The 24,658-nt window shown below is 31.8% G+C and overlaps 1 long non-coding RNA gene across 1 annotated transcript in view; it reads right to left on the bottom strand.

The window, feature by feature from the left end:
* Positions 1 to 6,980, bottom strand: part of LOC148275715 (uncharacterized) — a 79,867-nt gene extending 72,887 nt beyond the window's left edge. The window contains exon 1 of the long non-coding RNA XR_015823958.1: positions 6,805 to 6,980. This is a non-coding gene — a long non-coding RNA (uncharacterized LOC148275715). The remainder of the gene's footprint in view (positions 1 to 6,804) is intronic.
* Between the last annotated feature and the right edge of the window lie 17,678 nt (positions 6,981 to 24,658).

Here is a 24,658-nt window from a genome sequence, read left to right as displayed (position 1 = left end):
TTTATGACAGAATATTTGTTTTAAGCAGAGAAAACTGCATCCATTATCTTGTGAATAAATAAATAAATTTAATATTTTTATGATTTTAACGCTCTATAGAGTAGAGCGTTAAAATCATAAAAATATTAAATTTATTTATTTATTCACAAGATACCACCTGTTTCATGTACCAATAAGTAAAACATCGCATGTTAAAAATGCTTTTTTTCGTAGGACTTTTTCAGTGTACAATATAAAAATTAAAGACATAGACTACACTAACATCACTCTGTCAGATTTAAAATATTCACTAAAAATGCATTATGTAACTTAGTAGACATCATAATAATAAATATGTAAATCTCCCTTCGCCTCCTTATCCTCTCTTCAAGCATCCTTGTCCTAATCCCGCCCAATTTACAATAACTTACTGTTCTTAAAATAAAAAAATCTTTGATTATTAAAAAATATTTACGAGTACATGAAAATAACATTTTTATATGTATAAACTTACATGTATTTATTTAATATGTTATATATTTTCTTTACTAACTTTGTATACTTTGTGGAAATCTGTAATTATAGTCCTTAAAATATAGCTTGATTAGAGTGACAGCTGTCAAACTAATTTCATTAGTGATGGGAAATTACTGATCACTGATCAAATCGGTTTTATCAGTTATTTCGTGAAACTCTGTTTCCGAAAATTGATATAAAAAACGAAAAAACAAGTCTATTATAGTGTGTTTAACATAATTGTTCACCAAAAAATTAGACGTTTATATTTTTTTCATGAACAACATCAAACGAATAATTTTTTTATTCCGTCAATTTACATTGATCAATTTGTCCCATATCTAACGTTTTTGCAAAATGATGTAACCTTGTAAGAACGTCGTTAATAATTAGGTTTATTTTAGTTTTAAAACTGATTGATTTATGTTTCAAGCATTGTAATAAAATAAAAAATTAACACGCCAGATACAAATGAGTTTTCGTGTGTCAATATAAATAACTCCTGTGACGTTACTACAAAGTTATGTCGTCACTTTTTCTGACAACTGTCATTCTAATCATGTTACATTTTAAGGACTATATTTCTGCGTTTATACACTATATCTGTTTGTTTACTTTAAATATGTATGTAGAACTGTTAGTTTTCCAAATAAAAATAAATTAAATAAATTATTTTTCGCAGTAGTATAGAGTTTATATTTAATAAAATACACATTATTACAATGCTAATACACTATACAAAAAAAACAAAGTATTTATCATGTTTTGTCCCGATAATCTATTAAATAATAGTTTGTCATCGGGTGCTCAGACATTAGTTTTAATTAATAATCAAATAAATGAGTAAAGACATAATATTGTACACGTAAAAAATAATTAAGATAAAGTATTTTGTTTTTGATGCTTTGAAAAATTAATTATATAAATAAGAAGATAGAAAAGAAAAAACTTAACAAAATTAGATCAAATGGTTTAAAATAATTTTTTTGAAAGTAGGAAAATGGAGAAAAATAATATTATTAAAGAAAAATAATAATTTTATTTGATGTCCCGACTATTCTCCAACAAATGTCTCCACGTAGACTCAGAAATAATAAAATTCTGTTCCTCGGTCATTATAAGACTAATTATGGTTTCCATGCGCCTTACCCATAATGATTAGATTTGTAAATAAAAATAAAGATCTAAATTATTTTTATTGTAAATTGAGTTTTTTTACAAAAAGACTGAAGAAATATTCCCAATAAATTGACTGTATATTTGTAGAATTAACCTGGATTCCATAATGCCTGTCTAATGTATTAACTTGTCTTGGCTTTTATTTGTTGTATTGCTTCTATTATTTGTTACTGTATTATTATTGTTTTTCGTTGTATGACTCGTTTAAATTGGGCATTGTCTGTAAATTTGTTAAATAAAAAAAATAAAAAAATAAAAAAATAGCCATTTACTTAAATGAAGCATAAACATAAGAAAAAATATATATACATGCATCAAAAGTGGGTTCTCATAATTGTAACCCAAAACAAGATAAAAAATAAAATAAAGTAAATCGAAAGTTGCAATTCATATCTACAGAAAAAATAAAAATAATATTTTTAAAAAAAAAATTTAAATTTTAAAAATTACTTATTCAAATTAAGGTCGAAAATGTGTAAAAATAAATAAGAAAGAAAAAAAAGAAAATAATAAAAATGTATTTTATGAGAGATAAAATATGTGAGTTGAAGAATGTTTTACGTAAATAATAAATCAATATGAAAACATTCTGTCTATCAACCACTTTCGTGATAAAAACAAAATTTAATTTTTACTATGACATATTTTCAAGTCAAGTGACAACGTATTAAATACTTTTGTAACAATATAATCCAGCGTACGCTGTCCATGTGTTATTTACATTTAATGAGAGCCAAGTCCCAACTCCATGGGACGAAAGTTCTGTGTTGAATGAGGAAGTTTAGTGCTACTGGAAAATTGACGTATAAAATGTTTTCTTATACGAGGTAAAAATTAAAGTTATCAGCTTTTTAATTTAAAATGCTTACGGCCCATTTCACAGCACGGCAAAAATCCACACGCTATGATAAAATACAATACGGGGGATTAATATTTATTGTTTAACAATTATTTACTTATTTAATGCCTGGCAAACGATAATCAATACACCATGGGACCGACTAATTTTCAGTCGATTTTTTAAAAAGGATTCATACCTGAGAGTACTCGCTAAATACATAGTTTTTAATTTATTTATTTATTAACACCTTTTATTAAAAATACAATTTTACGTCCACTTTGCTCAGCTAACAAGGGTACATACCCCGTTCCAGCTAGGCAATTACATTCTTATATATGATAATAGTCAACAAATTAATATAGAGCACAGACTAATGCAATATAAACTTACTCGTATACACATATTTTGATACATATACATACACAGTATACACACATACACATATATACACATGTACATACACACACACGCACATACACCCATGCGCATACACATACATACATTCATAAAACACAGACAATTTATTTATAATACGAAACTTCATGATTACCATCTATAAATATATTTTTTTAAATTATTATTTATTTTCATATTTTATTTTCGACATCCAGTAAGAATCTCCAATCCGTGGCATGCATCAACTTTTCTGACTCCCTACGACCAATGTCACGAAAGAGCGAGGTCAACACCTTCCGCAACTTGACAACACTCCCGTCTTTCCACGATTCTGGCAAAAGGTTATTGAGCTTTTTGCTTACGTAATAGTGTTGTCGCGATGCCAGAGCAGTGTTGACCCCTTCACTTAGTATCAGATCCCTATTAGAGTATCTTGTATTATGGTTTTGGTTGACGCTCGGGTGAATGTCTCTATTGATGTGTGTAACCACTACCGTTCTCAATATATACTGTTGAATAATATTCAGTACTCTGAATTCTTTGAAGAGCAAGTCACTCGGATAGCGAAATGCTTTTTTTAATTACTCGGATTAAAGATTTCTGTGCAATTGCTACAATTTAAACAATGATTTTGATAAAATTATCATAAAAATCTCTTTTGTTAAGTTTTACTAAATTATTTAAATCTGGCTGTGGTCCCGTGGCTAGCGTTATGGACTCACGGACCAGAGGCCTGAGGTTCAAAACCCAGTCTACCTCAACTTGATTGACATTTCCTAATAGTGAGTTATTCACAACTTGTTGAAAATGGTCACCGAAATTGAAATATTTTAGTAAATTATACGTACGCTAATATTTTTAAAATATATATAATGGCTGAGGCGTTTTATTGATATTTTTATTTAAGTCATTAACTATAGAGTTTTATGATAAAAAATAAGAAAAATCTAAATATCATCAAATTTAAATAGGTACTAACGAATCTAATGAATGTCAGTCCACTATAATTTTTCCGTGTCGTTAGATTAAGATGATATGTGTGAAATAGGCTATTCTCCGTCGGGTTTATTTGTAAATTCTTGTAATAATTATCAGACTTTAGTTTGTTAATAAATATGGAGTTATTTATTTTGTAAAATTAACAGTGTAAAATATGTCATTTTCAATTTCTTGCGCCTGGCAAACATGTGTCTACAATTAGGTTAACACACATGATGATACAATTGTATAACGATTTTTTGAAGTTTATTATAATTACCATAGAGATATATACAGGTGTTCTTTAAACTCTGTCACATCCGAAACCATGATGATCAGTATGGGCAAGAAGACATATTAGCATATTAAAAAAAAAAATAGAGGGAAGAAAAAAATTTTTTTTTAATATTAAAAAAAACAAATGGTTGCTTACTTCTGCAGGGGAGAAGCGAGGGGGGCGCGGCCGCTCGGTTGACGGAGTATCAGACTCCCCCCTCTCTCTCCTCGTTTCTCCCCTGCAGAAGAAAGCAACCATTTGTTTTTTCAATGTTTTATTTTTGTAAAATTTTTTCGTTCTAAAAATTTATTTTAATGAGCCAATATGTCTGTTTGCTCATACTGCCCATCGTGGTTTTGGATGTGACAGGGTTTAAAGAACACCTTGTATATTTATTTATTTATTTAAAAAACAGGAATATTCAAATAAATAAAGGCACTAATATGTATAGGTTTTGGGCGATCCTGTGTAAGTTGGATTCGTTCCGACGTTTTAGCTACCATTGCAGGAGCCATCTTCAGGGTAATCTGTGGGTTTTGAATAAAAAATATGTGTTTATGTACTAGTAATTTGTACCGTGTGGCAATCGACAGTAGGCACATTCCGTGTCATTTTTGTAGCGTTTATTTATTTATTTCGACGGCTTACGCCTTTGAGAAAGTATAAAATAATATTGAAAAACAATTATAATAAAACAAAATAACAGTACATAAGTGTAGAAAATATAGATACATAAAGTAAATAAATAATTAGGAAAAATTAAAAAAGAAATTAAAACATTGGTATGCAGAAAATTACTCGAGTGCGTGACATTAAGTCAAAATATCGTTTTATTCTTGCGGATGTTTTTATCTTGCATTAAAAATGCGTTTATAAATAGTTGATCGTTCATTTGCATTGATAACTTAAGTACAAATTAGCTTATTATAATGGACGTGCAATTGATCACTACAGTAAGCAAACATTAGCTCTTTTACACACAGTCCACAGAACACATGCGTTTATAGTGGGATTGTTATTACATTTGATTCTATGGATAGTGTTGTGCAAAAACGTGTGAAGCCACAAAATCGAAAAAAAATAGGACGATACGACGCATCGAACCATAAGACGCAGCACAATTTTTGACTGGATTTTCAGAGCCAAAAAGTGCGTCTTTTTGTCCGAAAAATGCGTTGGTCTAATAACCTTTACCGTACTGAAATTCAAAAAATTACACCGGTTCAGAGGGGGTCTGAAATTACCTCCGTGTACCTTTTCATATTATTAGTCCCATCTGGTTCCCAAAATGGTTTTTGCGAGGAATTCAGTACTATGACGAAAAGTAATTTCGCCTGAGTTCGATAGGGATCATGTTAGGATCTGTGTTAGGATTTTGCCGGTAGTGTCTTGATGATTTGATGTTCCTCTGTGATTTGTTATCGATACGTATTGTTTTTCTTCTGTTGATTGAGTGCATGTTGTATAGGGCAAAATATTCCAATGTTTCCTATATGTATTTGGGTTTCGTGTCGTTGATTGATTTGTTTGTATTACTACGTTCTTCTTCCTTCCCGAGGCGGGATCTGGAGCGTGCGGCCGCGGTCTCAATTTGGAACTAACACTGTATTCCTCCACTGTCATACTGGGAAATTAGAAAAAGGTGATTGTGCTGACTTTGATTTTGATTTGATTGATCACAAACTGACAATACTGCAGTGAGGGGTACAATGAAAGTTTTTAAAGTTTATTTGTTTTGTTATTTTCGCGGTTTGATTGTAAAGAAATATTAAATTTTCGCTTAATTAGTTTAAAAAAATAAATAAATGATATTGATATGCGAAACTGAAGAAAGACTCAAGTCTTTATGAACAGTTTCGGGAAAGGGGTGGATGCTTTCATTGTAGTCCCATCTGGTCCGCGCGGGGCAGCGTATCTCGCTGAATGAACCTTTTAAGAAATAGTCACGCAACAGTACGTAGCAGTTGGAGTTCTCAAATATGGGTGCATATTTTTTTTATTATTCTTTTATTTTTTAATGTGAGCGCGAGATGTATTATCAGTAGGTACTTTAAAAAAAATACCCAATATTATAATTTATATTTTCCCGATCCGCACCCAGTTGTGCATAGGGCATTGTTTTGGAACTAATTGCAGCGTGTATGTATATTTTTTTTCATGTGAAAGGTAAGATGATCAGTTTGACGCTTTAGGTACCAGTTCAATATTTTCCAAACCCTGTATTTTACCGGAATAACTCAATATACTAGAAGTAGAGACAATATTTTGAGTTTGTCCAAATTTTTGTAGGCAAGGACTGGATTCAACTCTCTGGGGAGCTGTTTATATTAACATTTTACAACAGAGATGAAGAACATTTAAGAGAAGGTAATATAGAAGTCTAGGCATCTACAGGGCTTATGACCTGTCAATGGCTGGTTTAAGTGGCCACTTTACACACTGTGTAACATTCACCATTCTGCTGCCATGTTCGAAACATATCACCACAATTTTATTTACATTTTCTAAAAAGGCCCACACAATTAAAAGATTTGCGTAAATTATGATAACGCTTAAAGTTTTATCTTTCACCCTTAAATTTATTCACGAATAAAAATTGCACACTTTCTCAGAATAGAACAAATGAAAAAATACTCACAAATTATGATTTTAATCACTTGCGCCGTTTCAAAAGTACACTTTTTTCACTATGGCACTTGTAAACTCTTTCACTGATTTTATTTATTTAATTAAAATGTATTATTTTATTAACGCGCGGATCGAATCGTGCTTGTTCGTGAGACGTGCGAACGCGGCGACTTTTAAAACAATACTGAAGCAATTGACATCAGGTTCCATTGAACGGACCGCCGCGTTGTCTCTTGAAGCTGTTATCAAATTAAATGTGTGATACTCGTGAATACTGACTTGTGCTGTTGGAAAACTCTCCCTCTGTGGAGGGATTTCGCAACAGGCAAATAATGGAATTAACTACAGTTATATTACTGCTTATCGAATTTTAAATTCTAGATGAAATTAAAAATATTATTTTCTTTTGTAGAAAATACAAAAAAAAATAATTGAAATTTAAATTTGTTGCAACACCATTGCAAAAAAGAAATTATTGCAAAAAAATAATATACATACTTAATAACAGGGAATCTATATAAAACCAATTAATGTAAAATGAAAACGAGAGTGTTCTCTGTTTATGATAGTCTCCATCTTACATGGCACAGCCTGTTCTAAGATGGAGATTTTTTATCTTTAGAGCGTAAGTAGTCCTATACTAATAAAACAATAACAAAAAAAGAAAAACGAAAACTACTTAATTATAAATGCCTAGCTAATCAAATGTAAGAAATTAAAAATCATTATTATACAAATATGAAGTATATATATGTGCCAAAAATACATGTTACTTAAACATAAATAATACAGTATAATATATAATAAAACAAATATAAAGCAATGAAATACATAAAAATATAAATAATATGTGTACCAATTATATAAAGTACTACGTTTTTTGATTTACATATATTTTTTTTTTAATCTCTCGCTACACTATTTATATGTGCAGTAATTTTTTTTTTTTTTTTACATTTTGAGTCTTTTACGCTCAGATCAGCTACATCTACGACGAAAAGAAAAGTTATTATACCTCTACACAAACAGCGCACTAAATTTAGTGAACGCGCATTTGCGGTCGCAGGCCCTACGGCATGGAATGCTCTCCCAGCAGAGGTGCGAGGCTGTGAAAGTGAAGTGATGTTTCGGAAAAAACTTAAAACCCACTTGTTTTCTAAATTATTTGAATAAATCCGTAGCATATGACAACAAAATAAATTGTTTTAATTAAATTACACATTTAAAAGCTTCAATTAAATTTATTTATTTATAGAATTAATATGTAAAGCGTTATTAGGGTATTATATTACGAAAATGGCGCTATATAAGTTACCAATAATAGTTACAAGATATTATGAATTGTTACAAAAATGTTTTCTTTTTATATACGGTCCCAAATAAGTTTTTTTTATAACTCCTGGTAGTATAATATCTACTAAATGTATTATAATATGTTTTATTATTAATTTTAAAAAAAAAAAGTTTTAAAGAGAATCAATGTTCCATATGGTACGCCTACCTGTTCACGTAACCCCAGGGATGTTAATTGAAACCTACGTGTCAGACTACACATTTTAGAATCTTGATCCTTCGAAAATTAATTCATTATTTATAACTGCTCGGTCACGTACCGGCTGGGCGTAAAATATAGTTCATTTTTCCAATCGTTACTTGAAAATGAAAAAAACGTTTTTAACTGGAAAAAATATTGAGTTAGTGTTTATAAGTGGTAAATGTGTGTACAAAAAGTAAGAAAAGAATACTATTTATAATATTGCATCGTTTCACATTTAATTCTTACCAAAATATGTGACAAGCAGTGAACAACGGAAACTTTCAAACAACAGTGCGCCTGTTACTTAAAAATAATTAAAAAGTATTTAAGAATGTATTAATTCAACAAAGTTTGAGTATGTCCAAATGCTTGCAGACTTGCTGGATTTCCTCCTCACGGAGTTGTTCATATTTAAATTTATTACAACAGAGAGGGAAAACATAATTGAGAAGGGAATATGAAAGTCAACAGATGGAAGAGTTGAGGAAATGTGGATGTTCAAACATGGGCAGAATGGTGAATGTTACACAGTGTGTAAAGTGGCCACTGAAACCAGCCAATGACAGGTCGTAAACCCTGTAAATGCCTAGACTTCCATATTCCCTTCTCAATTATGTTTTCCCTCTCTGTTGTAATAAATTTAAAAATGTATTAATTTGTGACTTGAAAGTACCCAAATTTAACTATTAGGAACACTACCCCCCATAATAAATTACAACAGTGCTACTGAAAGTAAACTTATGTTTTTTTTCCAATACATAATATTTCATATTATTAATATTTAAAGCATTAGATTTTCTGCGCATTTGTCGATCTGCAAGAAGCGTTTGATAGAGTTGACAGAGAAAAATTGTGGAAGGTGTTATCAGAGTACGGAGTGAGCGGAAATCTGACAAGAGCTATTGCTTCTCTGTATAAAGACAGCACAGCATGTGTTAGGGTAAACGGATCATACACACCGTGGTTTGACATTCATAAAGGAGTCAAGCAGGGATGTGTGATGTCACCATGGCTGTTCAACGTGTATATCGATAACTGCATGAAAGAACTGAAAGGCTTAAGAATGGGAGCAAAAATGGGTGATTTAATATCAATTATCTTTTGTATGCTGACGATGCCGTGCTTCTTGCTAACAACAAAGAGGAACTGCAATTCTTGGTAACAAAGGTCTACGCTGTATGCGAGGGAAGCCATTTGCTGGTGAATGTCGATAAATCGAATGTGATGGTTTTTGAAAGTATGACTAAATGTGAAATCACTGTGAATGGAGTTACACTAAAACAAGTAGAGGAATCTGTGTATCTGGGAAGTATGTTCACTAGGGATGGAATGACTGAGAAAGATATTGAAAGGAGGGTGAGTTCGGAGAACAGAGTAAACGGTGCACTTAAATCGACCTTGGCAAATAAATGTTTGTCGCAAAAGGCAAAACTGGCAGTTCACAACTGAGTCCTGGTCCCGACACTGATGTATGGGAGCGAAGTATGGACTTGGAAAAACAGAGATGAAAGTAGGCTGAATGCGATCTCTCAGGCGAATTTGTGGTAAAACTATGTTCGATAGATGCACAAATGTTGAGATCCGTTCATTATGTAAGGCTGAGACGAGCATTATCGACAAAATCAAGAAAGGAGCTCTGCGCTGGTTTGGACATGTAGAACGAATGGACAGCGAAAGAACGGCTGTGAATATTTGCAATGCGAATGTTGATAGATGCAGAAAAAGAGGAAGACTGAGAAAGAAATGACATGACCAAATCCAACAAATACTTTAAGATGGACATGTCAAAAGTCGGAATAATCGGCGCGCGTGCATGAGAAGATATATGAATGTAGAGGAAGCGAGATCTGTATGCAAAAATAGAGTGTTGTGGCGTTCTATCTTCTCTGCCTACCCTTACGGGGAAACGGCGTGATAGTTTGTTTTTGTTGTTGTTTAACTTTGTGGTCAAACATTTTATTAAATGTTATTAAATATTTGTATATAACCACTTACCGACTTTTCTATGTCTACTGGTTTCGAGACGTACCCGTCTCTAATATTTTATAAGCGAGTACGGCCTTAAAAGCAAAACATTATAAAAAACTAACAATTAAATATAAAAACACATCCCTCAATATTTATTTTTATCAATCCTGTCTTAAAAATGCATGTTCGTCCTAATCAGTGAATGTGCTTATTAAAATGCATGACGTGTTGGTTTTATATGTTTGTGCAACAACTATAGTGAAGGTGTATAGTGGGTTTTGCATGTTGGTTTAATTGGTGTCCTAACGAAGAGACGGGTACGTCTCGAAACCGGTAGACATAGAAATGTCGGAAAGTGGTTATATACAAATATTTAATAACATTTAGCATAATAAATCATATTATTTGATTGATTGAATTTTTAAAGATCCTCGTGACATTTTAATATATGTTTTTTTTTCTCTTTTTATTCTGTATTTTGATATGTTATATAAATATGCTTTTTGCCATACACATGTACTTATTTTTTACTATGACTTTAAATATGTTTAAATTGGTGCGAAGGTTTTCACGGTCACAGTTTACCCTGAAGATGGCTCCTGCAATGGTAGCCGAAACGTCGGGACAAATCCAACACACACGGTATCACCCAAAAAATAAAAATATCGGTAAACATGTTTCTTATTATTTATTCTGTTTTTACTAGGTACGCATTTTACTGTTTTTTTTTTTAATTGTGTTTTTTTACTATGTTTTCACTACATTTTTAATATGTTTTTACTTCATTCATTACTATGTTTTTACTACATTTTTTAACATGTTTTTACTTCATTTTTTACTATGTTTTTACTACATTTTTACTATGTTTTTAATACATTTTAACTCCATTTTTAACTTTGTAATAATTAAAAAATTTAAAATATAGACTTTGGAGAAAATAAGGGGTTTTCCGGAGCAGGATTCTTATACTTTTTTTACATGATTCTCTTTCATACTGCATTTTTTAATTTTTTATAATATTAACGTATTGAATGTATGTTACAAACATATTAATGTTACTAACAAATGTATATGTGATTTTTAAATAAATTAATTGAATTGAATTGAATTGAATAAGCCCGCCAATGCAAAATTTATATTATGTACTATAAATTAAATTAATAAAATAATAATATAAAGTGTAACTTAATCGCTTATCGGGGCCTTGATTACAATGAGAGGTTAACAGTTATCTTCAATTATTGTCTATTAAGTAAAGCTACTATTTTGCAAACCCTGCAAACTCCGTATTTATTTTGAGCAAATAATAAAAAAATAATCTAACTGATACGATAATCGTTCGTGTTTTTAAAAATAATTAAAACGTTTATTATAAACAGTTAATATTTCATATATCTGATGAAATAATTATGATTATGTCAAGAAACAATACTGAAATAATAAATTTAATTTTATAGATTGCCAACTTTACAATACTCAAGTAGAAGTTACCATGTTTACAACCCAACCATTTAAAATTCAGAGTCTTACACATAAAACCGTATTTTAAACTTATAATATTACAAATATTGTAAACAATTGTATTCTGAATATGTTGTATTCAATATTTTACTTTTTTACAATTTTATGTTTCATTTATTTATTTATTAACGCCCAAACGGCTTTTATATACACAGAAGTAATAAACAATTTACAAATAGTACAATCCAATTGAAAATGACAAAAAAATATATTTATGGTTCCCTCAGTATAATGTACATATTAATCAAATTGAGAATATTCAAAAGAAATTTATAAGGGGCCTGGAATATCTTTTTGGCAACATTGAAAATGATTACGGCGCATCTTTGATTAATTTTAATATAGAATCACTACAAAAAGGCGCCTTACATGTGATTTATTTTTTCTTTTCAAAATTCTAAATATTATAATTGATTCGCCGTATCTTTTACAAAATATTGGTTTCCGTTGTCCTCTTCGCTATACTAGATTAAATTCCCTTTTTTATGTACCAACTTGTAAAAACAATTATACCTCGAATTCAGTCATTAGACGTACCTGTAGAAATTATAACGGACTCAGTATTGATGTAGACATTTTTAACTGCACGTTGCATTTGTACAGAAAATTTCTTCATGGGGTCGATTATTTGGGATAGTTGCTGAATGTGCATCTTGAGTCGTTTATGCTATGTATATGTGCCGCATTAATATATATGTTTTATTTATTTATTTATACTTTTACATTGTTTGTATTCTTTTTTTATACAGAATAATGTTCCCTCACTGGGGTGTCCCGTGCCGAGGGAAACATTTTACAAAATGTGAAACATGCCTAAGATTAGCTTTTTAACAAAGTTAACATAATAATAACAATTTTAAAAAAACGTAATTAATGCATTCAACCTAATTATAATTAACTTAATAAAAAATAAAAAAGTGAAATATTCATAAATAACATAACCAATTTATACAGACCAATAGAAAAAAAATCATAAACAGTGCACACATTTTACCTATTTGGCTAGATCCACTCATCGATCCGTGCGCAACCCACCTCCACTATCCATTTCTTAATAGCAATTTTATATTGTGAGAACTTACTAATTGTCCTTATGGATAATGGAAGTAGATTGTACACTTTAACCGAGTAGTAGGCCAATCCTCTTTGACCGAAGGTTGTATTTATTTTTTTATTTTTTTGCAGCATCAGGGTGGAGTATCTAGTAACTCTTGTATTTGTAACGGAAGGTAGAGAATAATGTTTACGTGCGTATAGTAACAAAGCTTTTACACAAAGTTGTTTTACAGATTTGACATCAAGATTTTTAAATATAGCGAGGGAGCTAGTTCTGATTGGGACTCTTAAGATAATTTTATATGTGCGTTCATGTGTGTGCGTGGATGGCTCGGAGTGTACATTCGGTATTTTATTTATTTTAATTTATTACCTCCATTGAAAACGCAAATGTTAACAATTATTATTTTCTCACTCGAAATTCTTATTTATTTAATTTTTTTGTCTCATTTAATGTTCATATCTTTTGCATAATTTATGAAAACTTAATTGGTCTTTTTATGTAAAAAAATTGTTGTTTTTAATATTTATTATGTGTGTTTTCTGAATAAAATAAAATAAATAAATAAATAAAAAAAACATTCAAAAATACGAGAAACTGAAAATCCTTATTTGTCCAGTTTGCTATTAATACCTTCGAGTTAATTTTTTTTTTTTACTTGTATGGAAATTTTACACGGAATGTTTCTGTTCCCGACAGCAACACGTTACAAATAACTAGTACATAGAATTAAGAATTGTCCAGAAGGAGCGTAGAATCATATTTGAATACATCGAATTGTGTCCAAAAACCCCCACTTTGCCCCACTTTCACCACGCGCATGCGTAAAGTCGCCGCGTAATGTTGCCAGATCGGGATCATTTAATCATAACTCATTATATTTTTATTTATTTATTTTTAAGGAAGATAATTATATTTTTAAAAAAGGTCTTTAAAATTTTATTGTCCACGCGGAAACATTGATTGACACAACAGAGTAAAAAGGTAAAGGGTCATTTAATAAAAGTCATTTAATTAATGAACTTTGAACGTAAAAAAAAATAAATTATTAAACATAAAATTGATATTTTTATGTCATGTTAAATGATATTTTATGTTTTAAAGATAACGTCGGTAAAATGTCCACCACGGCGTTGTTTAATCCGAGAGGCCCAATTTTCATTAGTTTTCTCATTAAATGAGCAAAGTAGCGTAAAAAAATTTACTACCTTTGCGGCACTAACATAATATCCATTTTGTTTTCTTTGACAACCTGACAGGTGGAAAAATAATTCAATTTTTAAGTAATGCATTTGCTACTTACACATGAAATGCTATCCCATCCTGTTTCTATAAGATCCCAGCAGTATTTCTACACTTTAAAACAACACAACACGGCACAGTTGAATTCAAATCGGGAGTTGAGTATTGAGCGACGTTTACCAAGAAACTAATGGGTCAAAACGTAAAACTGCTCCTTTTAGAATAGTTTAGTCGCCTTCTGTTTGATGCGCGTATGCGGTTTCTGGACTATTCTTAATTCTATGGACTAGTACATAAACGCTTTTTTTTTTACTTCAGAACACACATTTTACTCCTGCAATGGTAGCCGAAACGTCGGATCGAATACGGGATCACCCAAAAAATGTACATATTGACTGTACAGACTTCAGAACATTTCCTAGCGAGGGGGAATCTCTTTTTTTATAAAAAAAAGTCAAGTTTCACGTCGTTTTGGGTGTACTCTTATGCAAGTGTATTCTTCCTTCCGCCTGGACATGGGAAATATTTTTATAGCGGCGGATGTAAAATTTAGTCACGTTTTGTTAGATACACAATAAATTCTGTTTATTGAACTACTTAGCAATTATAAATATGCTTATTCGATATTTTATTTTTTTAATAATAACCAAAACGAATTGCTTTCGCTGATTTTGTATTTTAAAAATACAATTGAAGACATGAGTGGGTGATGGCGTTATGTCGCAAATTTATAAAATAATGTTTTTTTTTTTAGTACATAAAGAGAGATTATTTTTATCTTGAATCTTGATGTAGGGTACATAAACATATATTTTTCTGCAATATCTTTTTTTTTTTAAACAAACTTTGTTGAAAATTTCCTAACAAGACGAAACGCGTCACAATATACCCTTTGTATATTTTATAAAAAATAAAGTAGAATTACAATCCAATAAACTTGTTTTATTTTGGATACATTACCAAATTAAATATGGAATTCCACCAATTGTCTGCATACAAAATAAATATTTTGAATAATCCCACTTCGCCTGTTTATCTGAGAAAGCTCTTCCAGCTTCTATCACAGCATGGGCTAACTCTTTTTTTTATATTTCATTTATTTAACTTTTTGTACATAATGTTATTTGTACATTGGCGGGCTGATTGCCAAATGGCAATTTCTTCCAACTAACCGAAAAAATAAAAGTTTTATTTTTATAATTCAAGTTACAGAACATATTCAATAGAAAAAAAAGATTAAAAAGCTAAAGATATATGAGAATAAAAATAAACTTATTTGTTTATAAATTACCTTAAATCAAAACTATTACTCAATGGGAAAACGGAAAAACGAGGAAAGGGGAAAGGAGGAGAGATTAAGGAAGAGAAAGGAGATGTTTCTTCAGACGTGATTTAAACAGATAATGTAGTAACATCTTTGATGGTGGATGGGAGATGATTCCACAGTCGAGCCGCATGGAGACTAAATGAGTTAGAGTATAACTCTTCGTTTTAGTAACGAGATAACCCTTTTTATACCCTTTCATCACTCTAATTTTCTTGCCTTCTCTTTTACAGTAGAAGCTGCTTGATTGTGAAATAATCTACCCTTATAACCTTAAAGACGCCCCTCTCTTTATTTTATCAAGAAAAATGTGACTATATATATGTTTGAGTTGTTCCTTTTTCCGTCTCATTTCCTTCCCATCCCTTCGCGTATCCTCTCTTCATAGTATATTATTAATTTTTAGTTAATTTTTATTAAAAAAAAATCTATAAAACTATAAGATTATGCACCTAGAATATGTCCATGTACTTGTAATTTTCTCAAACTGAACGGTTTGGGTGGGTAGGAAAAAGTTTCCTTAAGGCAATATGCCCGTCTTTATATGTATTTTTATTTTATTTTTATTTATTTATTAATTACATTATGCATACATTTGTTAAGGACAGAGACACAGTTTATAGCGACACAATCAGGAACGACCCACATCTGTGAACTTGCTCCGACTCGCTAGAAAATCCGTGTTGAGTCGGGGCACTTGTAATGCATTCATAACCATCCATTCACACATACATATACATATATATTCGCACATACATATTTTTATCATATTTTATACATACTTATACATAAATATTAAGTTTATACACATCATTGATACTTTATACATTATTACATTTTACATTTATAAATACATAAAACATTTATGCTCCTAACTTATTTTTTACATATCAGATTGAAGATTTGAATATCTACGAACACGCACATCGCAAAGATCTATATTTCTCTGAAAACCGCTCGTAAAAGCCGTTTAGAAGGAGTACGGTAACATCACACGTACAGAGGAATTATATATATAAAGACAGAGACACAGTTTATAGCGACACAATCAGGAACGACCCATGTCTGTGAACTTGCTCCGACTCGCTAGAAAATCCGTGTTGAGTCGGGGCACTTGTAATGCATTCATAACCATCCATTCACACACATATATACGTATATATTCGCACATACATATTTATATTATATTTTATACATACATATACATATATTTCAAGTTTAAGTTTATACACATCATTGATATATATAAATATAGTTGGATAATTTATAAAGCGCCATTTTTGTGAAAATCACCTCAAGGGCGCTGTACAATTAATAAATATCCCAGTACGTCTTGCAGCTACAGAGCGCATGGACGGTTGGGATTCTAGTTCCTCGTTTTCAATTAAGAACAATCAAAAATTATAACAGATAGGAGCTAGATTACAGGACGTCTTGCAGCTACAGAGCGCATAGACAGTTAGAAATTTAGCCCCCATTTACACATTTTAAAAATTGACAAATAAATTTAGTGTATTAAAAAAAAATATATATATAATTAATAAAAAGGAGTAAGATTACAACACGCCTTGCAGCTACTAAGCGCATAGACGATTGGAATTCTAGACCCCGTTAACAAAATTTAGGTATTTTAAAGTTGATATATGAAAGCTAGATAACCAATCATCGTGCAGCTACAAAGCGCATGGACGAGAGGAATTCCAGTAAAGTTAAAACATTGATACTTTATACAGTACTACATTTTACATTTATCAATACATATTAATCCTTTACGAGTTAGTCCACATTTGATCGCAGAAATCCATTCCCGTATATGTATTGTATATGTATATAAAGTGTTAAATAAATAAATAAATGACAGGTCATAGACTAGACTTCAATATTGCCTTCTCTAAAGTGTTCTTCATCTCTGTTGTAATATTTTAATATTAACAGCTCCCCGTGGAGTTGAATCCAGTCCTTCTTCAAAAAATTGAACAAAATCAAAATATTGTTTATTATTTTGTTGAGAAGAAAACAATAAAATTTTAAAATGATAATTTTTTTTGATTGGAATATAATTATAAACAGTCGGCCATTCACCCTTCCTCTTTATTTTTAAATTTATTTTTATGTGCATATATTAATTTTGTTATAATTTAAGAACTTGTATTGTTGTATTGTTAAGATTATCAAAGTAGGGGTCAGTGATTTACAAAATTACAGCGTACCTGTATTTCTTTATGGAGTTGTGTTTTATTCTTTATTTTTCGGCTTTTTCACCTTTCACCTACAAACTGGGGCGATCGAGTATCGAGTTTTTTCGTTTATAAATATTTTGTTAGTACAGTAGAACTCCAATTATACGAATCCGACTAGCCAAATCGCTTTCAGAATTTCGGAAACGTGCTGCGATCGACGAAATAACGACTCGGCTCACAGTGGTCCGGATTTGGAAAACGGTGGACTTAGGAACCAGGGTCATTATTTCTATTTTTTAAAAATTGCTTTATGTAGAAAATCTAATTTGTAACAATTTTTTTTTTTTTTAAGTAAAAAGAAATATTTGCGTTCTTATAATTAAAGCAAATATTTAATTTTGAGGGCCATTTTCAACGAGTTGTAAATAACTCACTATTAGAAAATGGGAACCAAGTTGGGGTAGAGCGGGATTCGAACCACGGATCTTTGATCCGTGAGTCCGAGACACTAGCCACGGGACCACAACCCGATTCAAAACAATACTTGTAATGATCAATTTTTGTTATTTTGAGTCTAACGTGGTTTAAAAAAATACAAACGAAAAAAAAGAACAATATTTTGAGTTTGTCCAAATTTTTGTAGACAAGGACTGGATTCAACTCCCTGGGGAGCTGTCTATATTGACATACTACAACAGAGATAAATAACATTTAAGAGAAGGTAATATAGAAGTCTAGGCATCTACAGGGCACACTGTGTATCATTCACCATTCTGCCTATATTTAAACATCTATATTCCTTCAATTCTTTCATCTGTTGATGTTTGTGAAGTTAAAGAGTGTGTAAAGTGGCCACTTAAACCAGCCATTGACAGGTCATAAGCCCTGTAGATGCCTAGACTTCTATATTACCTTCTCTTAAATGTTCTTCATCTCTGTTGTAGTATGGTTAATAAAGAAAAAAAAGAAGAAATCACTGTGAATGGAGTGGAGTTATACTAAAACAAGTAGAGGAATTTGTGTATCTGAGAAGTATGTTCACTAGGGATGGAATGACTGAGAAAGATATTGAAAGGAGGGTGAGTGCCGGGAACAGAGTGAACGGTCCACTTAAATCGACCTTAGCAAATAAATGCTTGTCACAAGAGGCAAAATTGGCAGTTCACAACGGAGTCCTGGTCCCGTCCCTGATGTATGGGAGCGAAGTATGGACTTGGAAAAACAGGGATGAAAGTAGGCTGAATGCTGTCGGAATGCGACCTCTCCGGCGAATGTGTGGTAAAACTATGTACGATTGATGCACAAATGTTGAGATCCGTACATTATGTAAGGCTGAGACAAGCATTATCGACAAAATCAAGAAAGGAGCTCTGCGCAGGTTTGGACATGTAGAACGAATGGACAGCGAGAGAACGGCTAAGAATATTTACAATGCGAATGTTGATGGATGCAGAAATAGAGGAAGACCGAGAAAGACATGGCATGGCCAAATCCAACAAATACTTAAAGATGGACATGTCAAAAGCCGAAAATGTTATTTTTTCAATTTCTATACTTCTTCATGGACTATACTTCTTTTAAATGTTCTTCATCTCTGTTGTAATATGTTAATATAAACAGCTCCCAGGGAGTTGACTCCAGTCATTGTCTACAAAAATTTGAACAAACTCAAAATATTGTTGATAAATCCACCTGGTCCATGAAGAAGTATAAAAATTTTTTAAAAAAACATTTTTAGGCGTTGCCTAGTATGTAGGTAAAATAATTCAATTACACGAAACTCACCCGCATAAATAAAGGTTTCAGCTCTTTAACTTCACAAACATCAACAGATGAAAGAATTGAAGGAATATAGATGTTCAAATATAGGCAGAATGGTGAATGTTACACAGTGTGTAAAGTGGCCACTTAAACCAGCCATTGACAGGTCATTAGCCCTGTAGATGCCTAGACTTCTATATTACCTTCTTTTCTGTTGTAATATGTTACATTAAATAAGTTTCTTTGTTCTCTTATGCCTAATTTTACTTCCTTATAATATAAATGTACAGCTCGGTGCATCAACGAGTTCTGTGTCTTTGTCTCTGCCTACCCTTACGATAAAACGGTGTGATGTTTTGCTGTTGCCCATGTAGAGAAATGGAAACGATTTATGCAAACTACACTCTCGTCAGATAATGACAAACGTAAATAAGCAGAATTATATAAATAATTACATGTATGTATATTAAATTATAATTATCCTTTTTATCAGCTTGTGTACCTACGCACGCCATTGTCCCCTTAGAAACCCCAGTAGGTACTTATTTATTAGCATAGCATTGGAAATTCATCATAATTTATTAATAGAATTGAATGCTTTTGAATTTGCTAAAAAAAGTAATACTTTGACTAGCGTAGTCAATATTTATTTCTTAAAAAATATACAAGTGTATAATAACGTTTTGCTTAAAAATATTATAGTATACGCAAAATATGATCATACGAGGGCGGATTGAAAATGAAGCTACCTAAGTAGGAAAAAAACCATTTATTTCTCAATATAGTCTCCTTTTACTTCGACACACTTAGTGAGACGATATTCCAACTTTTTTATACCATCTGAATAATACGATTTCTTGAAATTCTCAAAATACGCGTTAGTTTCGGTAATCACTTTTTCGTTTGAGCTGAATCTTTTTCCTGCGAGACATTTTTTCAAGTTTGGAAACAGGAAAAAGTCACTAGAAGCTAAATCTGGACTATATGGTGAATGATCAACAACCAATTCGAAGTGTATTTTACGTAATTTTTGCATCGTATCTAATGCTGTGTGAACCGGTGCGTTGTCTTGAAGAAAAAGCACTTTTTTCTCCTTTAAATGTGGTCGTTTTTCCTTGATTGCATCATTCAATTGATCCAATAATGCAAGATAATACTTTCTTGTGATTGTGGATCCTTTTTCAAGATAATCGATGAGCAATATTCCGAGTGCATCCCAAAATACAGTGGATTTGCCTTTTTCGGAGCCCTTCCACCAGCTTCGATTGATTTTTGATAGTGGTGTACCCACGTTTTATCAATAGTTATTAATCGACGCCAAAAATCAACCGGATTACGCTTTATCATGTTCAAACACTGCTGTGAAGAGGTCTCTCGAACTCGTTTTTGTTCGACACTGACTAAACGCGGCACCCATCTTGCCGATAGCTTTTTCATATGCAAATGTTCATGCAAAATGTTGAAAACACGTTCATATGAGATATTTACCATTTCAACAATCTCACGCAACTTCACTCGGCGATCATTTATAACTATATCGAGGATTTTCTTGATATTTTCTTCAGTAACCGCCTTTTTTGGCCTTCCTGTTGATGGTATTGTTGCAGTGCTTGTTCGGCCGCGTTTAAATTCAGCAATCCAATATTTCACCATGAAATCTAACGGAGCAGACTCACCGTAATGTTTATCGAGCTTTTCTTTTGTCTCTTTCGCCGTTTTCCCTTTCAAATAATAGTGTTTAATCACTGCACGAAAAAATTCGCTTTTTTCCATTTTCAAGAAACACAAAAGTTATTTACTTCAAACGACTACAGAACTTATTTAACTAATCGATGAATTTGGGTGACATTTTAACAGCTGCCGTTTGACAGATCGCAATTTGGAAAAAAAAATGTGTTTGTGCTGCCATCTAGCGCTAGGTAGCTTCATTATCAATCCACCCTCGTATACCAATGATTTTCTTCAATTGATCGGTTTGGATAGGTAGGAAGAACTCCCTTAAGCCAACATGTCCGCCCATGCGCATATGTATGTAAACTGTATATATTCTTTAAATAAATCTATTATTGTCAGACTGATCATCTTACCTTAAAAATGATGAAGATACGCTGCGATTGGTGTATCAGTTCAGCGCCCCATGCACCATTTTGTGCCGAACGGGAAGGATGATGATTTTTATAATTCTTATTCTGGATGATTTTTAAAGCGCCATTCGCGTAAATCACCTCAAGGGCGCTGAACAATATTGAAGCAAGATTACCAATCGTCTTGGAGCTACAAAACGCATGGCTGAGTGGAATTCTAGCATCTTAAAATTATATCAATAAATTTACAAATAACAAACACTGAGCATAGTAAATCATTTTTCAAGTGTTCATGCTAATAGAAAAAAAAACTAAATATATAAAGCACTGTTTCAACATTATGGTAGCTTTTGTAGATTGTGGGCCTTACTTATTTATTTATTTATACTTTTACAATGTATTTATTCTTTTTTTTACCGAATAATGTTCCCTCACTGGGGTGTCCCGTGCCGAGGGAAACATTTTACCAAAAGTGAAACATGCCTTAAATTAGTTATTTAACAAAGTTAACATAATAATAATTTTAAAAAAACGTAATTAACCTAAGTATCATTAACATAATAAGCAATTTAACATCAGGGTGGAGTATCTAGTAACTATTGTGTTTGTGAAAGAAGTTATGGAAGGTAGAAAATAATGTTTGTGTGCGTATAGTAACAGAGCTTTTACATAAAGTTGTTTTACAGATGTTACATTAAGATTTACGAATATACCGAGGGAGCTAGTTTTGATTGGGACTCTCAAGACAATTTTTATTAAAGCTTTTTGCGCAATTATTATTTGTTTTATCAGTGTGTCATTTGCGCATCCGCATCCAATTATTGCATATCTCAAAACTGATTGACTTATTGCGTAATATATTATAAACCTGTTACAAAGTTACGCCTAGGTATTCCCATCTTTATTCTACCACTATGCCTAAGCATTACTTTGTACATAGTTTATGAGTAAGACCCTGTAGGTAGTTACTGCCGGACATGTGGCTAACATGCTGCTCGCTGATTCCTGGAAGATAGTATGACTTATATGCTATTCATGCCATGCTATTTCAATTAGCATGCTAGCGAAATTAAATAAAACGGCGTTTTTCCATCACTTCTCTATCCGCCCAGATTTTCTCAAGACCTTTACAGAATTTCCTCTCCACACATATAGTCATTTAAATTTTCCACTGATTACAGTTATTTGATGCAATAGCATAGGCATTACTTCAGCAAACACAAGTTGGTTTACTGAATAGTAAAGTTGTAAATCGTATTATATTAAAAATGTTTTCATTTATTTATTTGGTCTACAAACAATGAAAAATAATATTGATGTTTTTTGTTGATATTTCTTGATAAAACTCCATAGGTAATGATTATGATTAAATTACAAATAAACTTATCAATGAAACTTCTTGGTTTAGTTTTTTTTTTTTTATTTTGACCAACGAGCGCTTTCGCCTAAGTAGGCATCTTCAAGACTGCGTGTTGCAAAATTGCCTCCTATAGGTTAAAAAATGACAAATCTAATTTTGCAACGCGCTTAAACTCGCTTAACCATACTTTTGACAGCCAAAACAATATAAAATCACTACATTTTGAAAACAAAGGGAAAAAATCAGATAAATTATAATCATTAGAAATTAATAGAATTAACCTAACTTGCAGTAATAATTAACCAGCAATTGGAATTATCGAACTCTCCTTTACTTAAACCATTAATTTAATATATAACTACGCTCCTTGTGATTGAATTATTTATTATTATAATAATATAATTAACATAAAATTAACCATCAAAATGAATAACTTCATTCCATTAACAATGTATTATCTAAGTATGTATCTCAAAATATTTCGTCATTTATCTACGGTATGTAAACTTCCCTGTCAAAAATAAAGTATTATGCTAACTTTGTCTGTTAAAATGTGTATTTCCCACTCTGTTGAAATATCGATGCCTACTTAGGCGAAAGCGCTCGTTGGTCAAAATAATACAAAGTAAAACTAAACCAAGAAGTTTCATTGAAAAGTTTATTTATGATTTTATCATACCATAAAAAAATAAAAATATTAATACCATCAAAACTCTTTATTGCTCACTAGTTCGACCCCATCTAGAATACGCTTCTCCTATTTGGTCTCCATTCTACAGGACTCATATTGACCGTATCGAGTCTGTCCAACACTGTTTTTTAAGAAAAGTGGCATGGTTGCTCGGATTACAAAGGGGTAATTATTCCTATTTTGAAATAGAGCAATCTCTTGATCTGTCTTCATTGGAGAGACGTAGAACTGAGATGGACCTTATATGCATTTTCAAAATACTTAATGCTTTAAGTGATGTCCCATCTCTGTTGCGTTCAATTTCTTTTCAAGTTCCCAACCGTGTCACCAGAAGTCAAAATCTGCTATTTATAAAATCTTCTAAGAGCAACTTTGTTTTTTATGCCCCAATGTCCAGAATGTGTAGATTAGTCAATTCATCACACGACTTGGAATTTTTTGGGATAGATCTTCCGGATTTTCGTAGATCTTTTCGCGACTAAACAGTGTGGGATGATTGAACACAGACTGTAGGCGAGTAATTTTATTCATCGGTAGACCTGCGTAGATACCATTACAATAATCGACTCTAGACACTACAAACACATTTATTAATTGACGGGTGGCATCAACTGGCAAATTTTAGATAAATTTTAGAGAGAATAGACCGCCAAACGCGTCTATCCTGGCATACATTTCTAGCTTCATCCACATTCATACGTCTTGTTATACGTGCCCTTAGGTTCTGCCTGCTTTTGACACGACCAGACTTGAGATTTTGGTTTATCTGATCATTTCACGTCTTTCTAGGTCGTCCTCGTCTCACTTTTCCGTTTATTTTCGCCATTTATACTTGTTTTGCCATTATTTCATCGTCCATTCGTTTTACATGACCAAACCATCTCAGAGACCCTTTCTTAATCTTATCAATTGTACCTGACTCAGATTTACATTCTCGCCTGATTTCATCATTCGTAACCCTGTCATACATTGATTTCTCACACAGTCGAGAGATTCAAGAGATCGCTTTTCGACCGCGTTCATTCTGCTTTCATCCTTCCTCTGCCAGTTCCATGTTTCACTTCCATACATAATGTTGGTACTAAAACTCCATCCCTAAGTTCCACCGAACAAAGCCGAAAGATTGTCATCTACGGCCT

This window comes from Micrasema longulum, unplaced genomic scaffold, assembly GCF_059751315.1.
Source record: "Micrasema longulum isolate JH-2025_06_02 unplaced genomic scaffold, ASM5975131v1 h1tg001358l, whole genome shotgun sequence".
In the NCBI taxonomy this organism is placed as follows: Eukaryota; Metazoa; Arthropoda; class Insecta; order Trichoptera; family Brachycentridae; genus Micrasema; species Micrasema longulum.
Note: the sequence above shows the minus strand (reverse complement) of the source record. Positions and strands in the feature narration are given on the sequence as shown.